This window comes from Mya arenaria, chromosome 8 (genome assembly GCF_026914265.1).
Source record: "Mya arenaria isolate MELC-2E11 chromosome 8, ASM2691426v1".
Taxonomy (NCBI): Eukaryota; Metazoa; Mollusca; class Bivalvia; order Myida; family Myidae; genus Mya; species Mya arenaria.
In genome coordinates this window covers 14,705,019-14,731,172 of record NC_069129.1, presented here as the reverse complement: position 1 = coordinate 14,731,172, position 26,154 = coordinate 14,705,019, and the positions used below count along the sequence as shown (strand labels likewise).

General features: G+C 33.7%; 1 protein-coding gene across 2 annotated transcripts in view; it reads left to right on the top strand.

The window, feature by feature from the left end:
• The first annotated feature begins 2,799 nt into the window (after positions 1 to 2,799).
• Positions 2,800 to 26,154, top strand: part of LOC128243790 (uncharacterized) — a 38,677-nt gene continuing 15,322 nt past the window's right edge. The window contains exons 1-2 of one of the 2 annotated variants that reach the window (XM_052961738.1): positions 2,800 to 3,192; positions 7,342 to 7,538. The gene's annotated coding sequence lies outside the window, so the exon portion shown is untranslated. Of the gene's footprint in view, positions 3,193 to 6,961; positions 7,539 to 26,154 lie in introns of those variants that run through there. The other variant, XM_052961737.1, reaches the window with a different exon arrangement.

Genomic DNA, 26,154 nt, shown 5'->3' with positions numbered 1-26,154 from the left:
TTCGTTTTTCTATTTTCTTTTTTTTTGAATCGCGAAAGCCTTTTCGGTAAGTTAAATATTGAAAGACTAAAAAGCGGCTTGAAAGTGCCCAAAACTGCTACCTGTTACCCTTTAAGCTGCACAACACTAACAGGTTAACTAGTTTTGGTTTGCGAATTCAACTCAAAAAGAAACAATATAAACTGGTAAACTAATTAAGATTCGTATTACCAATTATCTATAAATGCATTTCTGGCATTTAGAAGTATCCACTAAGTATTTTTATTAACGAGCTTACTGCGAAATTTAAGTGGTTAACATGAAACAATTCGAGAACGTTAACAGGTTATCTCACGGCAGTTATACGTCAACATAGATTTGCCACACTTTATTTGATAATAAAAAAAATCTGTTACAGTAAAAAGTGCATTTTACCGACCATGAAAGACTCCCTTTTATGACCAGTAACATCATCATCATATTATAACTGGTAACGTAATGATTTATATAAGAAATTAAAATTGAACAGAAAAGACGTTTATTTCAAATCAAATACATGACATACACTCGATGAATAAGGTCAAAATGACCCATGGTCATTGCAGACATATAAAATAGTACATATATATATGTACTATTTTATATGTCTGCAATGACCATGGGTCATTTTGACCTTATGACCCATGGTCATTTCAGACATATAAAATAGTACATATATATATGTACTATTTTATATGTCTGCAATGACCATATATTTATGTACTATTTTATATGTCTGCAATGACCATGGGTCATTTTGACCTTATTCAATGCACAACCATCGACATATCAATAATTAACACGTGAAAATAAATAAATGTATTATTATTAAGGTATATGAGTATTGGTAAAGTTGATTTTTACGTAAAAACGACATTCGCGCATGTTGTTGGACCAAAACATATTTTTCCCGGTTATACATATGAAAACACTTATTTTATCATTATTTTAATCTATTACATCGAAACTGCAGAAAAAAATACAATTATAGTATAAAAACGTATTTGGGTTTTAGTAGGGTGCGAACTCACGCCTGTAGAGCCAAAAACAAATCTGAACACAGACGCCTTAACCACTAAGCCACCAGAACCTTAATCAAAGTTATGGATATTTTGGCATATTAGCAATACATTGACAACATCACGTGGTTATATCAATCAACCAATCACGTAACAACGAATCGCTCAACGGCGTTATGAACATTAATGAAAAGTGTGGTCTTCTAAGACGATATCTGAGCAGATAACATTTGATTAAGGGTTTAAGCTTTTGGCATCTTCGTTTTTAACACTCCTTATTTATTTTGTAATACACAAAAATGCATTTTACAAAAACAAAGCGAGTCCCTTTAATATTAACTTAATTTATACACATACATCAGTCAACATATATTGTAAAATTGACATTTGAAGGAGTTACAAAGTACGCTGCTTTCTAATCTCGAAATCTCTATATATTACCATACACAGCATGGTTTCTAATGCTGTTCACATGCTTTGCCATAAATAGTTCAATGGATTAAAACATAAGTGGGTGTCGGCTATAATATTGAGGAATGTATCTTAGTCTCAAGGCTGAATACATGCTACATTCAAAACGGAGTGTATGAGGTAACATGCCCATATTTGTATTAAAGCTGCACTCTCACAGATTAACCATTTTTACAACTTTTTTTTTATTTTTTGTCTTGGAAAGAGCATTTTTTTGCTTAAATATCTGCAAACCAATGATATAAGATTGCTGACAAAAAGTCAGATCGTAGATTTTCATATTTCCGTTCGAAAATAAATGTTTTATGGTTTAAACGGTTTAAGAAAAATGCATAAAACATATTTTTTAACTTAAATATTAAAATCTGCGATCTTATTTTTTGTCAGCAATCTTATATAACTGGTTACCATGGATTTTCGCAAAATTGGCTTGTTCCAAGACAAAAAATAAAAACGTTGTCAAAACGCTAGTAAAACTTTTTGCTTTAACTTGATTTCGTCAACCCAAACACAGTTTATCATGATTGTCTTAAAATTATTTCCTTTAATTGTTTCAAACCTCTCACGATATTTACCAAAACAAAAAGTGAGCTTAGCTTTACCCTGTTATAAGGAGCTAAAGAAGGTTCGAGAAATTCGGGCCTGTATTTAAAAAAAACTGAAATCGTACGTTTATTCATAAACTTTTATTAACGTTCTTGTTGTTCTTGTTTTTATTCACGTTAATTGAATGGACATATTCTGTTTCATACAATATATTTAAACAAATATATGGTATCCAATTTATTACTTAGGCTAGTCTTAAATAACATACTACGGTACCTGATTGGTTGTCATAAACGTTGTTGTACGTGTTTCCATGGTTACATATTAGAAATAATCATGGCTTTGTCCTATCCTGCGTTATTGACAATTCCATATTGGATTAAAGGTAATAGGTTTATTAAAGTATCTTATTGATCTATCAGCATTTTCCATTTCCTGGATTGATTTTGTCCAATAGCATGATTTTTATCTAATTCAGCAATATTTCTAAACGTCTCCCAATGTAATCGGTTTCCATGGCAACCATGGACAAATTCGTCTGCTACTAGAACACACAGTTCAATCACTATCGACTGACGTGAATCTGGTCTGAAGCGTATTGGGGACTGTCTAAATTCCAAGAAAACAAGATATGGTTCGGTTCATTAATAAGGATGCTTTGAATATTCGCATATTCAGCATTCACACTGGCGTTTATAGCGATCGTTTTAAGTGCATAACTATATGATTACGTGCTTCGCGTGTTACATGTTTAGATGATATTAGCAGACGACAAAGGAATCAAAATAATGAGGAATATTCCCCGGACGTGTAAAATACTTTAGTTTATTATCTAAAAGCAAGTGCCTTGAGTTCCATTTGGATAATTATTGTCGCTGTCAAGTGCATTCATTAGAAAACACGAGATACCAGCAAAGGAGGGAAGGTTTCTGCTGTTATCTACCAATTAATACCGCATTTATCTATGGAAAAACGCGAATTAAGGCTGCATTGCTTACAAGAGGTTAATTGTTGTAAGATATACACACGTGAAGAAAACGGGATACGCCCACAGTTCTGAAATTGAGGGATGTGGTTGGAAAAGGAGCAATATGTTTATAACGGTATGCATTAAAGCTGCACTCTCACAGATTGAACGGTATGCATTAAAGCTGCACTCTCACAGATTGAACGGTATGCATTAAAGCTGCACTCTCACAGATTGAACGGTATGCATTAAAGCTGCACTCTCACAGATTGAACGGTATGCATTAAAGCTGCACTCTCACAGATTGAACGGTATGCATTAAAGTTGCTCTCTCACAGATTGAACGGTATGCATTAAAGCTGCACTCTCACAGTTTGAACGGTATGCATTAAAGCTGCACTCTCACAGTTTGAACGGTATGCATTAAAGCTGCACTCTCACAGTTTGAACGGTATGCATTAAAGCTGCACTCTCACAGTTTGAACGGTATGCATTAAAGCTGCACTCTCACAGATTGAACGGTATGCATTAAAGCTGCACTCTCACAGATTGAACGGTATGCATTAAAGCTGCACTCTCACAGACTGAACGGTATGCATTAGCACCCTTAAAGATTAAGCGGTATGTATTAAAGCTGCACTCTCACAGATTGAGCGTTTTGACAACTTTTTTATTTTTTTTCTTGGAAAGAGCAAATTTTTGCGTAAATATCTGCAAACCAATATTATAAGACTGATGACAAAAGATCAGATCGCAGATTTTCATTTTTCCGTTCGAAAATTAATGTTTTGTGGCTTAAACCGTTACTAACGGTTTAAGAAAAATGCATAAAACATCATTTTTTTAACTTGAATATTAAAATCTGCGATCTAATCTTTTGTCAGCAGTCTTATATAACTGGTTTCCATGGATTCTCGCAAACATTGACTCGTTCCAAGACAAAAAAAAAGAAAAAAAAAAGTTGTCAAAACGCTCAATCAGCTTTAAGGGGACTCGTGCACAGATTTGGTTAAAATTTATTTTATCTGCTTCAATGATAAAAAGCAACTCCCAGACTTTCATTTAAACAAACTTTTGTAAAAGTATTCAATTTCCAACAGTGTAACGTACCGTTTTCGGTAAAACAAAGCATTTTATATCGCGTTTTTTTTCAAGAACTAATTTATGTTTTATCATTGTTATCAGAATTTTGCTGACGATTCACACAAAATTAATAATGTTTTTAACTTCTGACCGGAAAGAACTTGAGTCCCATAAACATCGTTATACAAGTAAATCCTTTGAGAGAAAACAAAAAAAATACAAATTGCCAATATACTCGTATATATCCAATTTTTAAAACATCTTTCAAAAATGCATTGTTTGCAAAGATCTTAGATTTCTAGCAACAGAATACGAAAATACGAGTGCCAGATATATTCTAGTAATCATTCACATACATGTATTTGCATTTAAGTCCAAGTGTGTGTGGTTGTATATACATGTATACGTGTATACGGTTTACATGGTAAATATGATGGATATACAGCAAATATTCAACAATTAAATGTGAAGATACAGTGTTAAACATTGTGCCCAAATTTTATATACGATATATTGGTAAGAAAACGTGGCCAACAAATCTGCTTAAGTTTCATAAATATTAGTTAGAAAACGTTGTAAACCATTTAACCTAACCAGGCCCGTAATTGAACTGGTTGTGGTAATAAAGACTCATTCTGACTTTTTTTTAATAAAGTATCGGTTTAAAAAAAGACAAGGTCTGTTCGAGGATGTAGAGTTTTTTGGTTATATTTAACATTTTACTTAAAGGGGCTGTACTCCGTGTGATGAAATAACGAAACAAAAAAAAAGAAAATTGTTGAAAACTGATATAGACTTGGTATCGATGTGTACAATGCATTGATACTTACTAACTGAAGTATCACAGTTTACAATTAATTTATTTTTTGCAGTTTTTTCGTTTTAAGCTCTACTGGCCAAAGGCCAGAAGAGCTTAAGCGATGGTAATGTGTACGTAGTATGTGCATCCGTGCGTCCGTGTGTCCGTGCGGTCGTGCGTCCGTGCGGTCGTGCGTCTGTAAACAATTGCTTGTGAACACGATACAGTCTTAAGTTTTGATTGTATCTCGATGAAACTTGTACAGTATCTAGATATCCATTAGAGCTCGGTTCCTTTCGAAAACCAGCCAGATCCGCCCATGCATGCCTAGATTATGGCCCTTGATAGTATAAAAAATGCTATTGTGTAAATAATTGGTTGTGAACACGATACAGTCTTCAGTTTTGATTATATCTCGATGAAACTTGTACAGTATCTAGATATCCAATAGAGCTTGGTTCCTTTCGAAAACCAGCAAGATCCGCCCATGAATGCCTAGATTATGGGCCATGAAAGTTTTAAAGAAATGCTTTCTATTTTTAGCCAGGTCTGCATGAGCGAATTCTATTTTTAGCCAAGTTTACATGTATATGTTAATTCAAGTCTAGAGTTAAGGGAGACAATTTGTAAGTCTAGGATTTTGAGAGACAATTTGCTTTTTGCTGCTGCAGTTGATTTTGTGAATTACTCTGCCTTGTTCTTGTTGAAAGCCCAAAGGCCTTTTTTTAGCTTTAAGTTCTGTAGTTTGCGCATTCATCTTAACACAATTGATTGTGAATGTTTAAGTTATGCACCTGGTGTCATTACTGGCCACACCCAGGGTTCACAGGTTTGGTAAACATAAATCTGGAAAGGTTTGAAAATCTTTTTGTGTGTTCGTGCATCCATCTCAGCACAATTGATTGTGAATGTTTGTTCAAATTGATCAATGTTGTCCTAGCATGCCCTTGACTTTGACCTTTTGACCAACTTTTTTTAACTTTTAAAACTACAGAAAATTTTACTATGAGTACAGTTTTGAAAGCATTTTTTTTGTCAGATGACTTTTACTTGGCACATATTAAAATAGTTCATGCAACTAATCTGTTTACAATACTTTCTGGGCTCAGATGTTGAACGTGCTACGTTTTCAGGTAACCCAAACACAAAACATAAACTATATGTCTGTTGCCTTTTACCCATACATACATGCTCTGGATTGATATGACCACAAAAGCCATGCCAGTAGAGCATAGGCCCTTTTGGGCCTCTTGTTTTCCATTAAAAAGATTACTAGGTACACGTACAGTGCGTATCCATATCGGTACCCTCTTTGCGAAATCTACTGGAACGGTATCCTTTTTGCACATGCACCGGTCATTCTCTGCTGAAAACAAATCGGCGATAGACAACAATCCAGTAAATGTTCATTCTACTGATAAAAGGAGGTATGTCATGTGCAAAAGAAGTATACCACGATACACTAGAATGTTATAGCTATGTCTTTTTTGTAATGTGCCCATTTTTCAATTACTGCAACGACACAATAAGCTACACAATATCGATATGTCTTGCCTCGCCCACCGCCTCTGCATGTTCTGCGTGCTTAAATGAACCACTGGTGTGATTATGTACACACCATACATATAACATGTATTCATTTATATATCATATTCATACAAATTGCAATAAGTTGTCAAAGATATATGTAAAATTCAATAAAACACCCTACTTTCGGTTTTATAGCGGCACGGGTAACCTCTTTGCTATGGATTTTTTATATCACAGGTAACCTCTCTCTCAATTTTTTTTCATAGTAGAGTCGCTTTGCAAGGAAATGACTGAATTACTTCCAGCAAGTCTAACAAACTTAGAACACGCCAGTAAACATGCTGAGTTGTGTCAGTTTCTTCGAATGATAGCCGCAAACAAGTTTCCGTTAAACAACACATCATTCTTACTCTTACTTGAACGAAATCGAGAGAGAGGTTAACTGTAACTTTTTATTTATTTTTTGTTTTGCAATGAGCCAATTTTTGTGTAAATGTCTGGAAACCAGTGATATAAGACTGCTGAAAAAAGAGCAGTTCACAGTTTTCATATTTACGTTTGAAAATTGATGTTTAAGGGCTAAAAGCGTTACTAACGCTTTAAGAAAAATGATATTTTCGGCAGTTTACTAAGCAATTGAGATATGTTCTATCGTGAGTGAGCTATCTTATATGACTGAAAGGCACCGATGCCAAAATAAGCTGATTCTGAAACAAAAAAGGTCAAATCTAATCTGTCAATTTGTGAGAGTGCAACACTAACCACACGATATAAGTGTGCTTACGTGAGGCCACCAACGTAAACATAGCTGTGGAAATCGTATCTGTCATTAAAACCAGAGCATACATTTTGTATTAAGCGTTGTTATAAATAAGCATTGCGATCCACAATGATTGAAATCACGTTAGGCAAGCGAGTCATTACTGGAATTTTGCAGTAGCGTATACAGTGAACTTAGCTCTTGGCTCTGTGATTTATTGATTACCATGACAACGCGACTTTACAAGACTGACAGTTTGTTGTAAGTTGACAATGAGGGGACGGGAGCGCCGATGTCGCCTCGTCATGGAAACTGCTTCCGGTTCTTGGAATTGACGATTTACAGGTAAGTTGATTTAAGATTTCATGAAACATCAATACTACTACTACTACTACTAATACTAATAATAATAATATTATTATTATTTATTTTATTGAGGATTAAAGTGCGCGCAAACCCTTTTAGATACACGTTTTATAAATTCATTCATATTACATTATTATTTTTTGTCTGTGACAATATGATAGTCTGTAACATTTTTCGATACGATCTTTTGTCTACACTTACTGAATGACTGTCTTTTATCAATCTGAAAATAGAAGGAATAGAAAAATATTATATTGTATTCTTTGTTGTTCTTTTTTTGTTTGTTTTGTAGTTGTTTAAGGTGTTAGCCACGTAATAAACACTTATAAAAGCTTTAACCATCAACATAGCTATAATCATGGTACACTATGGGACTTTTATCTAAATTTTTAAAGATCTTTTACCGTGAATTAAAACAGTAATTTGTATTTCATTATGCCCACCCCCACACTTCAAGTCATAAAAAAGAGGGACAAGTAACTATTTTGTCTATATTTGAAAAATTATCGCATTATCAGAGATTAAGAAGTAAAATCAAAAGTTTCAGGTCAAACAAATTTCAGTTAACATAAAACTTAAGTTCGAACGAAAACAATAGTGAAAGAAATGGACAAAAAATCATTTCGATTGATCTTGATCTTTCGGAACAGAGCAGTTTTTCGATGTTTGAAAATATATAGCAGTTTATTTAATTCATAAAAAATAGTTAAATATAAGGCAAGCTGGTGAAATCATTTTAAATATTTTTTATGATGTCTACTGAACAATTTAAAAGACAATTTATGATAGTTTTAATACCGTCAAGTTTTAAAGAATATATCTATAATGTCATGTGTGTTATTATAACATGTAAAATATGTTTGACCATCAGTTTCAATATGTCATGTGTATGTAATTGTAGAGTGTGCACAGATGATAACTAATCATAATATAATAATAATAATAATATTTATTCAGCATTAAATGACATATCATCTATAGCCAAAATGCAAAACATATGAAATAAATGATATGAAACAAATCATCGTGAAGAGCAAAGACATAGTCAATAGAGAAGTATACTATATATCATATCAATTCTCAACATAATTAGGTTCTCGATCGTATCAAAAATGAGCTGTGTGAAGTTAGCTAAACATACGCCATTGGACATTGGGCATTCAAAAACGAATGTTGTTATGGCACGACATTGGACATTGGACATTCAAAATCGAATGTTGTGCTGGCACGACATTGGACATTGGACATTCAAAAGTGAAAGTCGTGCCAGCACGACATTGGACATTGGACATTCAAAATCGAAGGTTGTGCTGGCACATTTTGGACATTGGACATTCAAAAACGAAAGTCGTGCCAGCACGACATTGGACATTGGACATTCAAAATCGAATGTTGTGCTGGCACGACATTGGACATTGGACATTCAAAAACGAAAGTCGTGCCAGCACGACATTGGACATTGGACATTCAAAATCGAATGCTGTGCTTGCACGACATTGGACATTGGACATTCAAAAACGAAAGTCGTGCTGGCACGACATTGGACATTGGACATTTAAATCGAATATTGTGCTGGCACGACATTGGACATTGGACATTCAAAAGTGAAAGTCGTGCCAGCACGACATTGGACATTGGACATTCAAAATCGAATGTTGTGCTGGCACGAAATTGGACATTGGACATTCAAAATCGAATGTTGTGCTGGCACGAAATTGGACATTGGACATTCAAAATCGAATGTTGTGTTGGCACGACATTGGACATTGGACATTCAAAAGTGAAAGTCATGCCAGCACGACATTGGACATTGGACATTCAAAATCGAATGTTGTGCTGGCACGACATTGGACATTGGACATTCAAAAGTGGAAGTCGTTCTGGCATGACATTTGGCATTGGACACATGCCGTAAGTCACATTAATGTCCGACAATATTATACCTTTGAGGTACCTAGCACATATTTAACAAAGAAACTTGTATTTGAAAGTCAGCAACATTGTTATTGAGAGTTGTATTAAAACAATCCTTTCGATTGATATACATATATATTCCCATGTAAATGCAGACACATTCATGAATGTAATATAATTATTCTAAAGCTCTGTAGATAAACACATACTGAAGTGCACATTTGTTGGGTTTATATAATTATTTGCGCTTTGTTTCCTTTCAACCCTTTCAACCATTTGTTATCCAATTGTCAGTTCTGTCCGAGATGCCATTTCCAATGGCTCTGATGTCAAATTTTACATGTATAAATTGTATATTCTGTAAAACCTATAAGAACTTATGTCGTATGTGATGAAGACGTCATTTGAAATTATTTAATGTCGATGCGATTGATTATAAAACGCTTTGTGTAATACTGTCGACTTATAAATATCCAAAAGGTTTATCGAACACAATTATTTCATATAAACTTTACCAAATGAAGACGACGTAGCATGTTCGACTAACTAAGTCGATAAAAAACAAGTCGACAGCCTCAATAGGTTACTTTATCGACTCATTGACAATAGTTCGTGTTTACGTAAAACCAGATAAAATAGATGTACGGACGATTACATTTATACTTGTAGGAATCATCAATGCATCTGTATATTTTCCATGTGTCACTATATACATTGTACTGTGAATATAATTATCTTCACTTCGTTTATAAATGGTACTAGATGTGTAGCTGTGGTGTGTAAACAATTAAGCTTATTAAAAGTATGCCATTTTGAAAGCATTATCACCGTTTGTCTACATATAATCCACGACCATTCATAAGTATATTCATTTGAATCTTTCTCTGCATATGTGACATCATATATATCTGAATCATGCTTAAGTTTCAAATATTGCGATGAAATCGTCATGACAATGCTCTCTTGGTGTTAATAAATTTTATAATGGTTCATTGCTTTGTAATCTCTAACCCTTTTCAAATAATTTTAAGACAATATCTCAAAAAAATCCGAAAATTGCATGCCATCCAAATAAATTTAAATTCGGTAAAAAACATTCATTCATAAAACATGTCATACATTGATTTGAATGTGCCAGCACGACTTTCACTTTTGAATGTCCAATGTCCAATGTCGTGCCAGCACAACTTTCGTTTTTGAATGTCCAATGTCCAATGTCGTGCCAGCACGACTTTCACTTTTGAATGTCCAATGCCCAATGTCGTGCCAGCACAACATTCGATTTTGAATGTCCAATGTCGTGCCAGCACGACTTACACTTTTGAATGTCCAATGTCCAATGTCGTGCCAGCAATACATTCGATTTTGACTGTCCAATGTCCAATGTCGTGCCAGCACAACATTCGATTTTGAATGTCCAATGTATAATGTCGTGCCAGCACAACATACGATTTTGAATGTCCAATGTCCAATGTCGTGCCAGCACGACTTTCACTTTTGAATGTCCAATGTCCAATGTCGTACCAGCACAACATTTGATTTTGAATGTCCAATGTTCAATGTCGTGCCAGCACAACATTCGTTTTTGAATGTCCAATGTCCAATGTAGTGCTTGCACGCCTTTCGTTTTTGAATGTCCAATGTCCAGTGTCGTACCAGCACAACATTCGATTTTGAATGTCCAATGTCCAATGTCGTGCCAGCACGACTTTCACTTTTGAATGTCCAATGCCCAATGTCGTGCCAGCACGACTTTCACTTTTGAATGTCCAATGCCCAATGTCGTGCTGGCAAGACATTCGTTTTTGAATGTCCATTGTCCAATGTCGTGCCAGCACAACATTCGATTTTGAATGTCCAATGTCCAATGTCGTGCTGGCACAACATTCGTTTTTGAATGTCCAATGTCCAATGTCGTGTCAGCACAGCATTCGATTTTGAATGTCCAATGTCCAATTTCGTGCCAGCACGACTTTCACTTTTGAATGTCCAATGTCCAATGTCGTGCCAGCACAACATTCGATTTTGAATGTTCAATGTCCAATGTCGTGCCAGCACGATTTTAACTTTTGAATGTCCAATGTCGTGCTAGCACGACTTTCACTTTTGAATGTCCAATGCCCAATGTCGTGCTGGCAAGATATTCGTTTTTGAATGTCCAATGTCGTGCCAGCACAACATTCGATTTTGAATGTCCAATGTCCAATGTCGTGACAGCACAACATTCGATTTTGAATGTCCAATGTCGTGTCAGCACAGCATTCGATTTTGAATGTCCAATGTCCAATGTCGTGCCAGCACGACTTTCACTTTTGAATGTCCAATGTCGTGCCAGCACAACATTTGATTTTGAATGTTCAATGTACAATGTCGTGCCAGCACGACTTTCACTTTTGAATGTCCAATGTCCAATGTCGTGCCAGCACAACATTCGATTTTGAATGTCCAATGTCCAATGTCGTATGTTTAGCTAACTTCACACAGCTACAAAAATGCATGATATAGATATTTACTAACACAGTGCATAGTTTTTCCGCTGTCTGAGGACAAAAGGGTAATAATTTTTTGTTTTGTTGGCCAATGGCAAAAGTATGGTTGAAAGAATTGTTTTCGTAGATTGCGATATTTTGGACATACTAAAAGAAATGATATTCATTTTCGATGGTATTCATATTACAAAAGGTACATAGATATGCCCAATTCATTCCACTGTATGTATTATTGTTGTCAACGTCATTTTTTAACATTCTATATGTATTTTTGATTAATGATGTATTATTAGATTTTAAAATTCGTATCCAATACTTAAGCATTCTTATTTTTCGTTCAGTTATCATTGGGTGCCTTCCTAGTTCACCATATAAGGCGGTGAGATTCGTACTTTTCCTGACGTTTAAAACTTTTCTCATGAATTTGCAATGAATTAGTTCAATGTTTTTTGCTGGATGGAATCCAATGATTTCTGAACCATAGTTAAGAATTGACCCAATGAGATTGTCAAAAAGATTAGTTTTTTCTTTGATGTTAATGTCTAGTTGATTATAAACGATAAATAAATTATGTAAGGCATAAAGGGAATGTTGTGCAATGTGTTTCTGTGTCCTATTCCAGTTTCCATTCTTGAACAAGGTTATACCCAAGTATTTAAATGATTCAACAATTTCTAGATTTGTATTATTTATGTTAAAGATAAAGTTAGATTTTCTGCCTCTTTCGAATATCATAATTTTAGTTTTTAATGTATTAACTTTAAGATCCCATATTCCACAGTAGACTTGTAAATCATCAAGCATTGATTGTAGGGCCTGAGGAGTTTGAGCAAAAATAACAGCGTCATCGGCAAATAAAAGCAGATATAATTTGACATCGTTTATGGTGCAAATTTCTTCTATATTATGATTAATATTTGATAAAATATCGTTAACGAAAAATAAAAAACATCAAACTTGAACTGGGGTCTCCCTGTTTCACGCCGATATTTGATGTAAAGAATGGAGATAGGTTTGTTTTATATCGTACACATGCCTTGACGGCACTATACATCGCCTTGATGGCCTTTACGAAACGGGTGCTTATATTTTCAGTTATTAACTTATAGAATAGATGTGATCTTGTGATTTTATCAAAACACTTCTCATAGTCAACAAAACAACAATACAGTTTCATCTTTGAGGAAAGTGTTTTTGCTATAATTGAATGTAAAATATACACACAATCAATCGTAGACTTTCCTTTTTGAAATCCAAATTGATCTTCGATAATTTTATTATTAATACTACTCCACGTTGTTAGTCTATTAAGTAATATTTGAGAATATATTTTCGAAAGAATATTAATGAGGGTTATTCCTCTATAATTCTTTGGCTCGTCTACTTTTCCCCCCTTAAAAACAGGTACTATTATACCATCCCCAAAGGATCTGGGGTACTCTCATGTAGAAAAGATGAGATTGAATAGTTTCGATAGAAATGGTGATATATATGTAAATATAGTTTTATAAATTTCCGCGACTATTCCATCCAAACCGCTACTTTTATTATTGTTTTGGGAAAAAACAGCTACTTTAATTTCTGCCAATGTTATTTCTTTGTCAAGATACTCATCGCTAATGTTTGTTCTTAATTCTTGGTTTTCATTATAGTCTGAAGTACTATATAATGTTTTGAAATGGTCATATAAGTCTGACGCATTTAAATTCTCAGATTAATCAATGCTGAATTAATGATGGTTTGGTTTTCATGCCACTTAAAGTACATTACCCATCAAGAATGTTTTGCTGTAAACGAAAAAAAGATAAACTTTAAAACATTTCTTACAAATAAGTATAGATAATTATACTGGCATACATGTACAAAATTAAATATACACAGTTTAATATTTCTCCACTTTATTTTGAAAAACAAGCTGATACATACTGTGCGACTGATGAAAATTATCGATACAAATAAATTAACTATGGTCATTAAAGCTGTGCGACGTATGATAAATATCAATAAAATTGCGATTGTGTACATAAATATATACTTTGGAGACTTATCGGACGCTAATTTGAAAGGAGTTCGAGATCTTTACCTGGCTTTCGTAAGAGAAATTAAACATTGTTTTGTAATTTAGTTATTGATTGAGTTTCAAATGAATAGTTAATAGATTTTACGAAATGAAGTTTTAAAATATCTCAGAATGCTTTCGATTTGACTGTTAATCCATCAGAACCAGGACATGCATTTACAATCATTTCGTTTAAGGCCTTTGTACATTTATGTTCTCTTAAACAAGTTTCACACTTTGCTGAATTTTGTCGAGGGACTTGTAAATATATTTATATCACTATTGTGAATTTTTTTATCATTTGTATAGATTTTCGTAAAAAATTCTTTAATCTCTTAAAATATCATATATGTTCGTTAATACAGTTTGATTTGATTTATATTAATTTAGATAATGTTTTCTGTTCGTAATGATGTTTCTCAAGATTTGCTGTTTTTTTTCGTTAAATTCTACGTGTTGAGGTTTTGAACGCAAGATCATTTCGTTAATTTTTGCTAACTCTTTTTTAAAGGTAGCTTATTCTTCAGTATAATTTTCATTGCTATACTATTGTATTTGATTCTGAATTCTATTTAGCTTTTCGATTATTTTATTTTCTTTCCTTTTTCTGTGTAAGTTGCATATTCCATTGAATCGTTTCTTAGTGTGTGTTAATAAGTTCCCGTATATCAGTTTTAATTTGGTTTGGATATGCTATGTCGTTTATATTGCCGTTTTTTACTTTAAAGTTATCAGCTCCTCGTTTTTGCTCATGTGTGTTAAGAGTGATTACTACAGTAGAGTGGTCTGTTTCAAATCCTGGTTAATATAACAAGTTTCAAGTTTTTATCGGCAATATTGCCATTACATAAACCCTTCGGCTATGAACAATACACATAGAATGAGATGTACACAAATTGATAAGGTTACAAATACCCCCCCCCCCCCCAAAAAAAAGGAATAAAAAAATAAATAATAAAATAATAATAAATACAATATGAATGAATGAATCAATAAATGATTTAAATAAATAAATAAATAAATAAATAAATAAATAAATAAATAAATAAATAAATAAATAAATAAATAAATATGAACGAATGAATGATTGATTGATTGATTGAATGAATGAATGAATGAATGAATGAATGAATGAATGAATGAATGAATGAATGAATGAATGAATGAATGAATGAATGAATGAATGAATGAATGAATGAATGAATGAATGAAAGAAAGAAAGAATGACCGACCGACCGACCGACCGACCGACCGACCGACCGACCGAACGAACGAACGAACGAACGAACGAACGAACGAACGAACGAACGAACGAACGAACGAACGAACGAACGAATGAAATGAATGAATGAATGAATGAATGAATGAATGAATGAATGAATGAATGAATGAATGAATGAATGAATGAACTACAGTTAACAGAATAACAAAAGTTCAGACGAAAACAATATTGAAATAAATGGGGAAAAACATTTTGATTGATCTTGTGAATTTTCGGAACAGAGCAGTAAAAAAGTTAAATAAGGCCAGCTGGTGAAATCATTTTTCTATGATGTCTATTGAACAATTTGAAATACAATTTATGGGGCGGCCGGCCGGCCGGGCGGCGTCAAACTCACCTATGAAACTGAATAATTTCAGTAAGGTTGACATATCTTGACCAAACTTGGTCTTTAGGAAGAGTTTATGGAAACCTTTCATGGGATTGCGTTTGGGATCCCTAGAGTAAAGATCAAGATCACTGTTACTTAAAATAGAAAAACGGTTGAAACTGAATAACTTTAGTTAGGGGTGACATATCTTGACCCAACTTGGTATAAAGGAAGAATTTATGGAGACCTTTCATGGGATTGCGTTTGGGGTCCCTATGGTCAAGGTCACTGTTACTAAAAATAGAGGAATGGTTAAAAATGAATAACTTTAGTCAGGGTTCACATATCTCGACCAAACTTGATATATATATCAAGAGAATTTATGGAGACCTTTCATGGGATTGCGTATAGGACTTCTATGGTCAAGGTCAAGGTCACTGTTACTAAAACTAGAAGAATGGTTGAAAATGAATAACTTTAGTCAGGCTTCACATATCTTGACCAAGCTTGGTACGAGCGGCGTCAAACTCACCTATGAAACTTAATAATTTCAGTAAGTGTTGACATATCTTGACCAAACTTTCTTATATTTTTGTTTACCCAGTATTTTGAAAAGGCATTTGAAATAATCTGCCTAAAAGTTGACTGATAAACAATATATGAAAACATGTCCATATGTCTCACATGTATTGCAAATATTGCAGTTTGATGAGTCTATCATACCCCACTTATGCTTTATAACATTGCACGGAAAAATGTTGTTAAAACTTTATATTTAAATTTTATTATTCTGTTGTCTGGTATGGCATGAATAGTTCTATAAAATGAAATCCAAGCTATTTGTTTATCAAAGTAATGTTTCCAAAAGCGATGGTAGGTGAGGTTTGATAACCTTGTCTTTAATCAAATACGAATATATATATATCCTTGTTTGTCAGCTGTAGAATTGATTTATTATTGATACATGTAGTAATATTTTTATTTATTGACACTCTTGATATGTTTGATATTTCGCTAGAGGTTATTCGTAACCAATGTTTGGGGAAAACATGTTTTAAAAAATTTATCCAATTTTGCCTATAGCGTAATTAGTCATATTTTTTTTCCTCACAAACTTTACCGTCTTCATCTAATACATCATTGACATAAAATATGTCAGAATTAATCCAGTTCAAAAAAATGAGTGATTTGTTATGAAATTTGATACATCTGATGTCATAAAAATTCTTTGGAGATTCAGCTTTAACATTTTAGCCTTATCCAGAGAGTGATTAAATCTCGATAAAAAGGCAGATAAATTATTTGTTGCAATGCATTTGGGACTATCTTAATTCATAGAAAAAAAACTAGAAATTCCTTACCAAACTTTTGCATCATATATTTAGGTTTAACTTTCCAATGTGCCTTTTTTCTGAAATTAAAGAATTCACCCATTCTATTTTTATTGGGTGAATGTAAGATTCTAAATCTGTCATATTTAAACCACCTTTTAATTTTGCAGCAATAAGCGTCCTTCGTTTTATTTTTTTCATTTTTATTATCCCACAAAAAAGCTTAATATGATTTTGTTTGATAATTTTATCACACGATTCGGAACGACCAATGCATGAAAGGCATATGTGAATTTCGGAATAAGTAGCGTTTTTATAATTTGTATTTTTCCATAAAACGTTAATTTTCTTTTTGACCAACTTTGTACTATCCCTTTGCATTTTTTCTACCTTGTTATCCCAATTTAAAGATGCGCACTCTTTGGGGGTTGAGACCAAAATAAATACCAAGTGCTTTTATTGGTTTATTTGACCAGTTGATATTACCAGGTTTAATAAAAAACTCCTTGGCTATTCCTATCCACATACCTTCCGTTTTAGTTTTATTTCCTTAGTCCGGATGTATTACCATATTCTTCAATTATTTGTAATTCATTTTCAATCTGATGTGCAGAGTTTGAAATAAGAGTTGTGTCATCTGCTTACTGTGATATCTTAAGTGGAACTGTTATAAATTATTTTCTACTTTGACTTCAATGTCTTTTACAATGCAACTAGATCTGATTCTAAGGGCCATAATTTCTGCAGCTAGAATAAAAATAATTAAGAAAGTGGACATCCCTGGCGTATACCTCTTTCAGTGAATCCCGGAATTGATTTCCATCCATTATTGAAAATATATAAGAAGCAACTTTTATACAAGGTTTTGATCCAAGTGATAAAGTCCTCTTGGAATCCAAAATGCTTTAGTGTATGAAATAGAAAATGCCATTCAATTGTATCATATGCCTTTTTAAAATCAAGAAATATGATCGGGCTTTCGGATTGCAGCTCATCCGCATAATCTATTATATCTTGTATTTGACGAAGGTTGTACACAATACAGCGATTTTTGATACAACCTTGTTGGTATGAACTTACAATTTTGGATATATGTCGCTCAAGCCTTAGTGATAAAATCTTTGCTGCAATTTTGTAATCTACCTTTTAAAGTGTAATTGGTCTCCAGTTTTCTATATTTGCAGGGTCCTGATTTTTGTGTGTAGCTAAGCTGTGCGACTGATGAACATTATCGGGAAAATTATCGATAATCATCATCATCATCATCATCATTATCATGACCACCACCACCACCACCACCACCACCACTTGATTATTGAATACAGTGTGTTTATAAAAACAAACAAATTCCACACGAACATTTTATACAAAATAGATAAAAATATAATTGATTGTACTATCCAACTATGAAGTAACTGCATCAATGCTGACAGAACGTCGTAGAAAAGCAATGTATATTAAGATACACATTTTTTAAAGTGTTTGTGTTTTTCGAAGACATTAAAACCCTAAATTTATTCAAGGTATTCCATGAACCGGAAATATTGTATTGTAGACTTCAATCATAGTAAAAAGGACAAAAAAGCAAAAAATTGAATTCAGATTCAACCATATTAGTATTGGATAGTTTACATATTCGTATTAAATGTGCAGCATTATTTTACCTTCCAATTTCTATTTCAAGAGAGTGAGAGCATAGTCGTAATCCCGATTATGCAGTTCTATATTTATCATTTATATTTAAATCAGGACACTTTTCAAAATAAGAAAATAACTTGAATTGTTCATAATAGTTTAACTTCGGTTTTGAATGAATGGTATCAGTCCAGTGCTATACATATTGATCGTGGAGGCGTTGTCTAAATGCTACAATAAAGAATGATTAATATGATCTGTAAACCAAACATGGCTAAAACCAAGGGTGTCTTACACATTCTTTACAGATTTAGACCAGTTTTCCTGAGCATTGCTGTAAACAAAACTAACATCATTATTTTGTTCACAATATATATTATATATAAGCGAGGTCTGGGAACATTTGATCTTGCTCCAAAATTAAAGTGCTCTGATTTTACAAAACAAAGATAATGGATATCGTCCTAGCTAGTACAGCAGCATTAGAAGTTTGAGAGCGAACCCCAAGGATGCGTCTTCAAAATCTAAGGTGGAGTTTATCCACCTCGTTCATGTCATACATACCCCAAACCTCACAACCATACCTCAGAATAGGAGCAATCATAGAATCGAACAATAACAGTTTCATCTTAACGCGGAGTTTATGTAAAACTGATACAATGTCATTGTATGCTTTTAAAGCTTTATCGTTCAGCGCTTTAACTACGTTTACAAAACCTCCATTTTAATTGAATTTTATATCCAATTAACATAATTTACAATTGTCCAAGAGTGTAATCACTCTATAATTAGATGGGAAAGTTATATTACCCTTTTTATAGATAGGCACAATTACACCTTTAATCCAGGCCTCTGGATAAATTCCAGGATCAAATATCTTGTTAAAATAGTTACTAAATATGCAGCAATAAACATTTTTGCATCTACATGTATAAAAAAATCAGCAACATTGCCACTAATATCACAGCTTATGTGTCTAGACATAGAGCTAATAGTATATTAATTATCTCATCTAACGTTAACGCACAATCAAGGTTACCAAGTGTATTATTACTATAATCAACATTTTCATTGTTAAAATAACTTGTATTTTGTGTAGATGACATATTTTTAAATGGATAACAAACGTTTCTAAAAGTACATCAACCGTCGTACTATTTTTATTTTTATTGTTTAATGTACTGCCAAAACTTTCTAGAACCATTTTTACCAAGTTTTGATATATGAGACTTTTCCTTAATGATAGAATAATTTTGTCTTACGCTTCGCAGAGCAGTATTGTTTTCTTGGCAAAACTCGGTATAATATTTTTTTAGTTAGTTAGTTAGTTTAATCATACTGTATTGTTCTCTCGTGTTAGCGTCAAGACAAACACATCGCACACAAAGAACAAGTGGGTTAGGCCACAAGTTCTGACAGCATTGGATTCAGCCCTTCTAAGAATACAGCACAACATTGATAAAATGAAGTGGACGAGTAAATGTCCACTTTGCGCTTTTATAGTCTCTAAACATATCGTACCATGCAATTGTAAATCCATATTAATTAGTTTTAAGCATAAAATTTAATTTTCTGACCATGCATTTTCTACCGTTAGACTTGTTTCATCACCTATTAAAACAAACATTGTACATGTAGCAACTGTTCCAGTGAGTCATTCTAAGGCGCTTTCAAACATATACACTTCTAACAGAACAGAACATACCTTTACTTGACGTATACCATCACAGTACATAGTCAAATAATATCAAACACATTTACGAATATGAATTCAACAAGTCACATACTACAGATCCGATGTAGGTTGAATACAAGTAGAAATAAATAAGTTGTCATGAGCAAATGCAAAAAATGTTCATACATACATAATGTGAGTATGAGCATATTAAACTAATTATCATTAGTAAGAGAATGTTTAACTGATTCTTTAATATATTTTGACAATTTATATATTGTATTTTTATTTTAAACATAGCCTGGCTAATCAAATAAATTATGAGCACATTATTAGTGGCACAGGCACTAGTGTGCCCCATAAACTAAACACCTGGCAATATTTTTATTTATTTTTTGGAATCACTAAATGGTGATCCTTTTATTTTCTAAAATCACATACTTATCATATACATGACAAATAATGAACAAGAAAAATCATGATATACAACTATTTCATCATAAAACAGTGCACATGTATGAGATACATATAACCTTATATACAATTCTTAGAAACAAACTGAACCTTCTACATAGGGTCATGAACCAAATGTTTCTAAAGTGATCTCATAATGAAAATAACCACTGCACTTCTTCATAAACGTGTAATTTTCTGTTTCATTGGGTTTGCATATCCTGAAAATAATAAAGTTGAGCATACAATGTATGGTTCATGAAGACAAAAGATAAAATCAGTCAAGAGGACTCCATTCCAAGTGTTTATATGCATAAATACATGGCAATTAGCTCTTTATGACTGCCTCTGTAACGTATCTATTTCTGAAACGTATCTGTCTGACAGTTATCATTGTTGGTGAACTTAGTCGAAGTAACACTGCTCTTATTTGGTATTTGACACAGTATGTCTGCTTTGGTTAATACCATACATGTTTTTGTATGCTTTGTGTTTGTTTCATAGTAAACTGAATTGCACGCAACGTAGCTGTTTGTGCGTGTGAGTGTGTGTGGGTGTTTAAGAATTGGCAAGCATGTGTACATAAAAGTTGAGGCCAAGTATTATACATTTTGTGTACTAAATATGTGTATTTGTTGAAGGGTGATATAAATGCTCATCAAATAGTCCATTAGTATGATAAATATATAGTGTCTCTGTGTTTTTTCGCGCCTCTCTTTCTCCACTTTAAACCTGACACGTAACGTATCTGTCACAATTTCGCAAACAGAGATAAAACATGTATGGTTGAGATATTTAAACATCAGGAGGCCTGTACCTTATATAATGAAATATCTTGTATTGTGCGATGATTTCAAGGCAGGAGAACAATCGCCGTCGGAATATGTGAAAAAATATAATTGTAGTAAGAGGTATTCCCAAGTGCCGCCCCTTCAAATCCTTGCTCCGAACTTCAACAGAGGATACATTTAAATATGTTATGGCTGTTTTTTTTTGTTTTTTTTTTTTAAATTTGATGTCAACCTTTCGAATGTGAGAAAAAAACAACAAGTATCTTAATATCATTATTTTGATTGAAATAAAGCGTACTGACTTTCGGTTGACTTTTATAATCTATCAATTGATACAACAGTTTTCCCTGTGTAACAAAATTAGGTTTGCACACAATTCAGTCAATATGATAAGGTCTGAAAGGAAAATTTATTCACAAAAGCGTTGATGGATTCATCTACAAATTTCATGCACCTGTGGTTTTTATGAGACAGATGTTAATGACGTCATAGTAAGAAATATTGATGACGTCATTGTTATCAACATCAGAAATAACTCTACCCTCATCGATTATGTTTAGAGGTGAGCAATGTTTTTAGTTTTTTTAGAAATTGTATGAATTCAGTATTATTTTTTTCTGGTTGTTATTTGTTGGTAGGTCTAGAACAGGGAAACGTACGATTTTAGTAGGGATTTACCTCGTTTGAATAATTTAATAATTTAACTTTTAAAAACTGTCAGAAGCTGCTTTTCAACCGTACTGTACTGGCTAAGGTAACAAATCCGTTTCCAACCCGCATGCGACAAAGCTCCTACTACTAATGATGTCAATTTAAGATGATGTCATTTTCGGCACTTTCCTGAATAACTGAATTATTGTAAGATTATATTGCCAAATGTAGGTGTGCTCTGGGATCTTAATGCGTCGTAGCAATCCTTGATAAACACACCTAGTGTTTTTTTATACCAGTACTGAAACATAAAATAACTTCAATAGGAATAAGGTCTGTGATTAGTACTGTTTACACGTGGAAAATTGAAGATTTGAATTTGCTACATACTCTTTCCGACTAAAGAAAAACACGAGAATTGGACATTGAATTATGCTTGTTTGGTAAATACAATATAGTTATACCAACATATCGCACACCATTTTAAAGGTAATTGACTCTTCTTTCCATGTCACTTATTTAAAAATGGATTGTTTATATGTTGGTTGAAAAATTTGCATAAAACTGGACTCTATCGTGAAATCGGGTAAGTTTTAGTTACATATCTTGTTTCTTTTTTGTACTGGTATATCAAAGACACTAAATATCTTTATAATAATAAAGTCCGCGAAGCTGTGAAGTAGTAGGTCATACTTTAAAAAGATCGAAAATGATATTAATTCAGTTAATTATTAAGTTTCATCTTATGAAATTGCTACAGTATTTTCACAATTCATTTCCTACTATATTACTATTCATGACTGATGAGCAACACAACCTATTCATTGGCACCACAGCGTTCAGAAAATCGAGCATAGTGGCAGCAAGTATAACAAATAAAGTTCTAAAATTTGTAACACGGCAACCTTTTGTCAATAAAAAAGCCACACACATATTAAGAAATGCTTAAACCTAAGGTACGAGAACAATTCTCTCGAAAATCCAGATTTTTACGTTGTCAACACTAACGTCTAGCAAGTTATGCAAGTTCTAGACGATCATATATTAAATTATATTCAGAACTTTTACATTGAGAACAACTCATGGCCATTCCTATGTGGAACTACATTCTTCATTTTTTTAAATTTACTCGTATAAACCTCTAAAAATGAAAAATAAGAAACCATACTCACTGTTTACATCCATATTCCACTCATTGGCTCTATAACGGAAAACGCGTTGGAGCATTTTCAACACATAACAAAATGTTATGGCTCCAATGATTACCCGCCGTGCATTAGAATAAGGACGAGGCAGAGAACAATTCCAATCTATCTAGACAATTAGTTGTTTGCCAATTCGAAGTTCTTAAATTGTAGCATTATCATAAACATGAGCAACACGCCAATACAAAATAGAAGGCGAATTCGCGTCATCGATAGAACTAGCGATTGACTTACGAACTTCCCTCATTTCTACATATTATTATTGTAAAAAAATCCCACGAACATTCACTTTGTTAAAATGGCTGCGTAATGTTGTCAGGAAATGACGAAAAGTGGATACTCGTAAAATAAGTACAATTTTTTGCGTTTTTTTCTGTAACTTATGACTTCGTTTCGTTGGAGTAACCTCCCTTGACTTTAAGCGCGTTCTCATGGCTAGAGCAAACACCAGCACACACATGGCTGCGGCACAATTTTCAACAGAGCAGAATATATTTTATTACACGTAAACTTAAAAAAGTGTGTTAAATCTCGTACATATAAATATATCAACATTACAACTATACTATGCAGTGAGCGACTTATATTATTGGCATATAAAGGATGAACTGAAAATAGTTATATTGCAATTCATCAAAGTAAGTTATTTCCACGACGTCTTTCCGAAATGACATTACGTTTACATACAATTTGACACGCTTTCCTGAAAAACTACAACAATATGTTATAGCCTTTTATAGACATACATGTTTTTTTCTTTCTGTTTTACTTAAAGAGAAAAAAATGTTTGTTTCAATGTAACATCTCAAAATATTTAGCCTCGTGAACACCCTTGCTACGCCACTTGTGAAATTAAGCTTTTGGTTCTCACTCGGTGAAATATATTGTGATCTTACTCTGCAACAAATAATTTCCCTCTCTATGTCATGTACGCATTCAAGCCCCGACAAAACCCTCTTTATGGAATATTTAACAAGTAGGATTCCAAAACCAAAGAGTGTTTTAGACTCACTCCAAATCTATCCATAACCATGTTTGCCAAAATGTGTGGTGGATCCGTCATGTTGTGGTAAGACATGTGACTGTCGGCCAATGTGTCGAAGGTTCTAGCCACCGCCAGACAGCTTACAAATATCCGGCCAATGTTAAACTCCTGGGTAACTTTGTAACTGTTCAGAGTTACCTTCTCTTTGTGTACTATGCCCCCAAACCTAACAAGGCTCTCTATGCCCGACGCACATGGCTATTTTATTGGCATAGTTTAATAAACATACAACCCCACAGGAACAATAGTTTTACAACAGAAATGGCAGTGGCAAGTCCGGTGTCCACAAGTGGCAAGTCCAGTGTCCACAAGTGGCAAGTCCACAGTCAGCCGAGTGTGGACTTGTCACTGGCCAACACTTACCAAAACTAAAGTGGCAAGTCCAGTGTCGTCCAGAGGCAGGTCAAGTGTCTCCAAATGGCAAGTCCAATGCCCAATGGCAAGTCCAATGCCCAACGAAGCAAGTCAAGTAACGCACAGTGGCAAGTTCATTGCCCCAAAATACGTTAACATTTTGATATTAGTTTGTGTCTCTTACCGGTGTTTATTTCTTAACTTCGGACTACTGGGCTTTTCCCAATAGTTAACATTGTACCATAAATTTCACAACTCAAATGAGATCATTACAAACAAACGGAACACAGCGTCTAACACATACGCACGCACAATAATAAACTAGCTCTTCACATAAGTTACCTACACTTCCATTACTATCCATTACTTTTATTTTTAATTATTTGGCAAAAACTTTTTTGCTGTTTTTAGTAAAGTGACCTTGACCCCCCCCCCCCCCCCCCCCCATAAGCAACCCCAGGCTTGCTCATCACATAATCTACTTACACACCGTTTTTCATTTCTAACCATCAATGCTTGTTACAAATTGGGCGGAAACAAATGTTTGACGCCCGCCCGCCCCCCGCGTGCCCAACGACATCCCCATTCTAATAACCTGGTTTTCGTTGAAAGTCCGATTAAAATGTGACCTCGTCTTAGTACCGCGGATATATTCTTGTGACGTTTGGTTATATTATAAAAACTCAATGAATGAACGGTTAAAAAAAAACTGACCAACCTCAACCCATTTTCCCTTCTGTAATCAGTTGAAATCGAGACCCCACCCAGATTGTTTTTACAAGTTAATAAAGGCCAAACTGGCCCTATATCGCTCACCTAAGTAAAACTTCAATGGTGCTCTAGACATTCCTATAATTAAAGGGCATTAACTGTCTGGTGAAAGCAGCAATTTGGCTAGTTATCGAATTCGTCCGAGGTATTATGCCCATTCACATTCTGACCAAATTTGGTCATGATTGGACAAAAGGTTCGCAAGTTATTGATCTGTAAAATCACTGGATGCCGCTTCCAAAAACGCCCGCCCGTCCGTACGCCGCAGGTGAAACTATAATACGTACCTATTTTTTTTAAACGTATAAAACATGAAAACTATGTATTTGTTGAAAAAGTTTTAAACGGCCAAAACTCTTACAATATTAAAGTTGGAGTTATATAGCTTGTCACAACAGAGCACAATGTTAATGTGAATAAGTAATTTGAAGTTGATATATTCAATGATTGTAAAACAATAAAAGAATTATAAAAGAAAATGATTTTCAAAGTTGTCCATATAGACATATGGTGATAATTAGCCCTACCCCTGGTGGCGATGTAGTTTTTTATGAATCACAATGTGCTGAAGGAATATGATAATAAGGTCACCTAAGGAAAAAATTTGGGGAAAAAATGAAATCGGGTCAA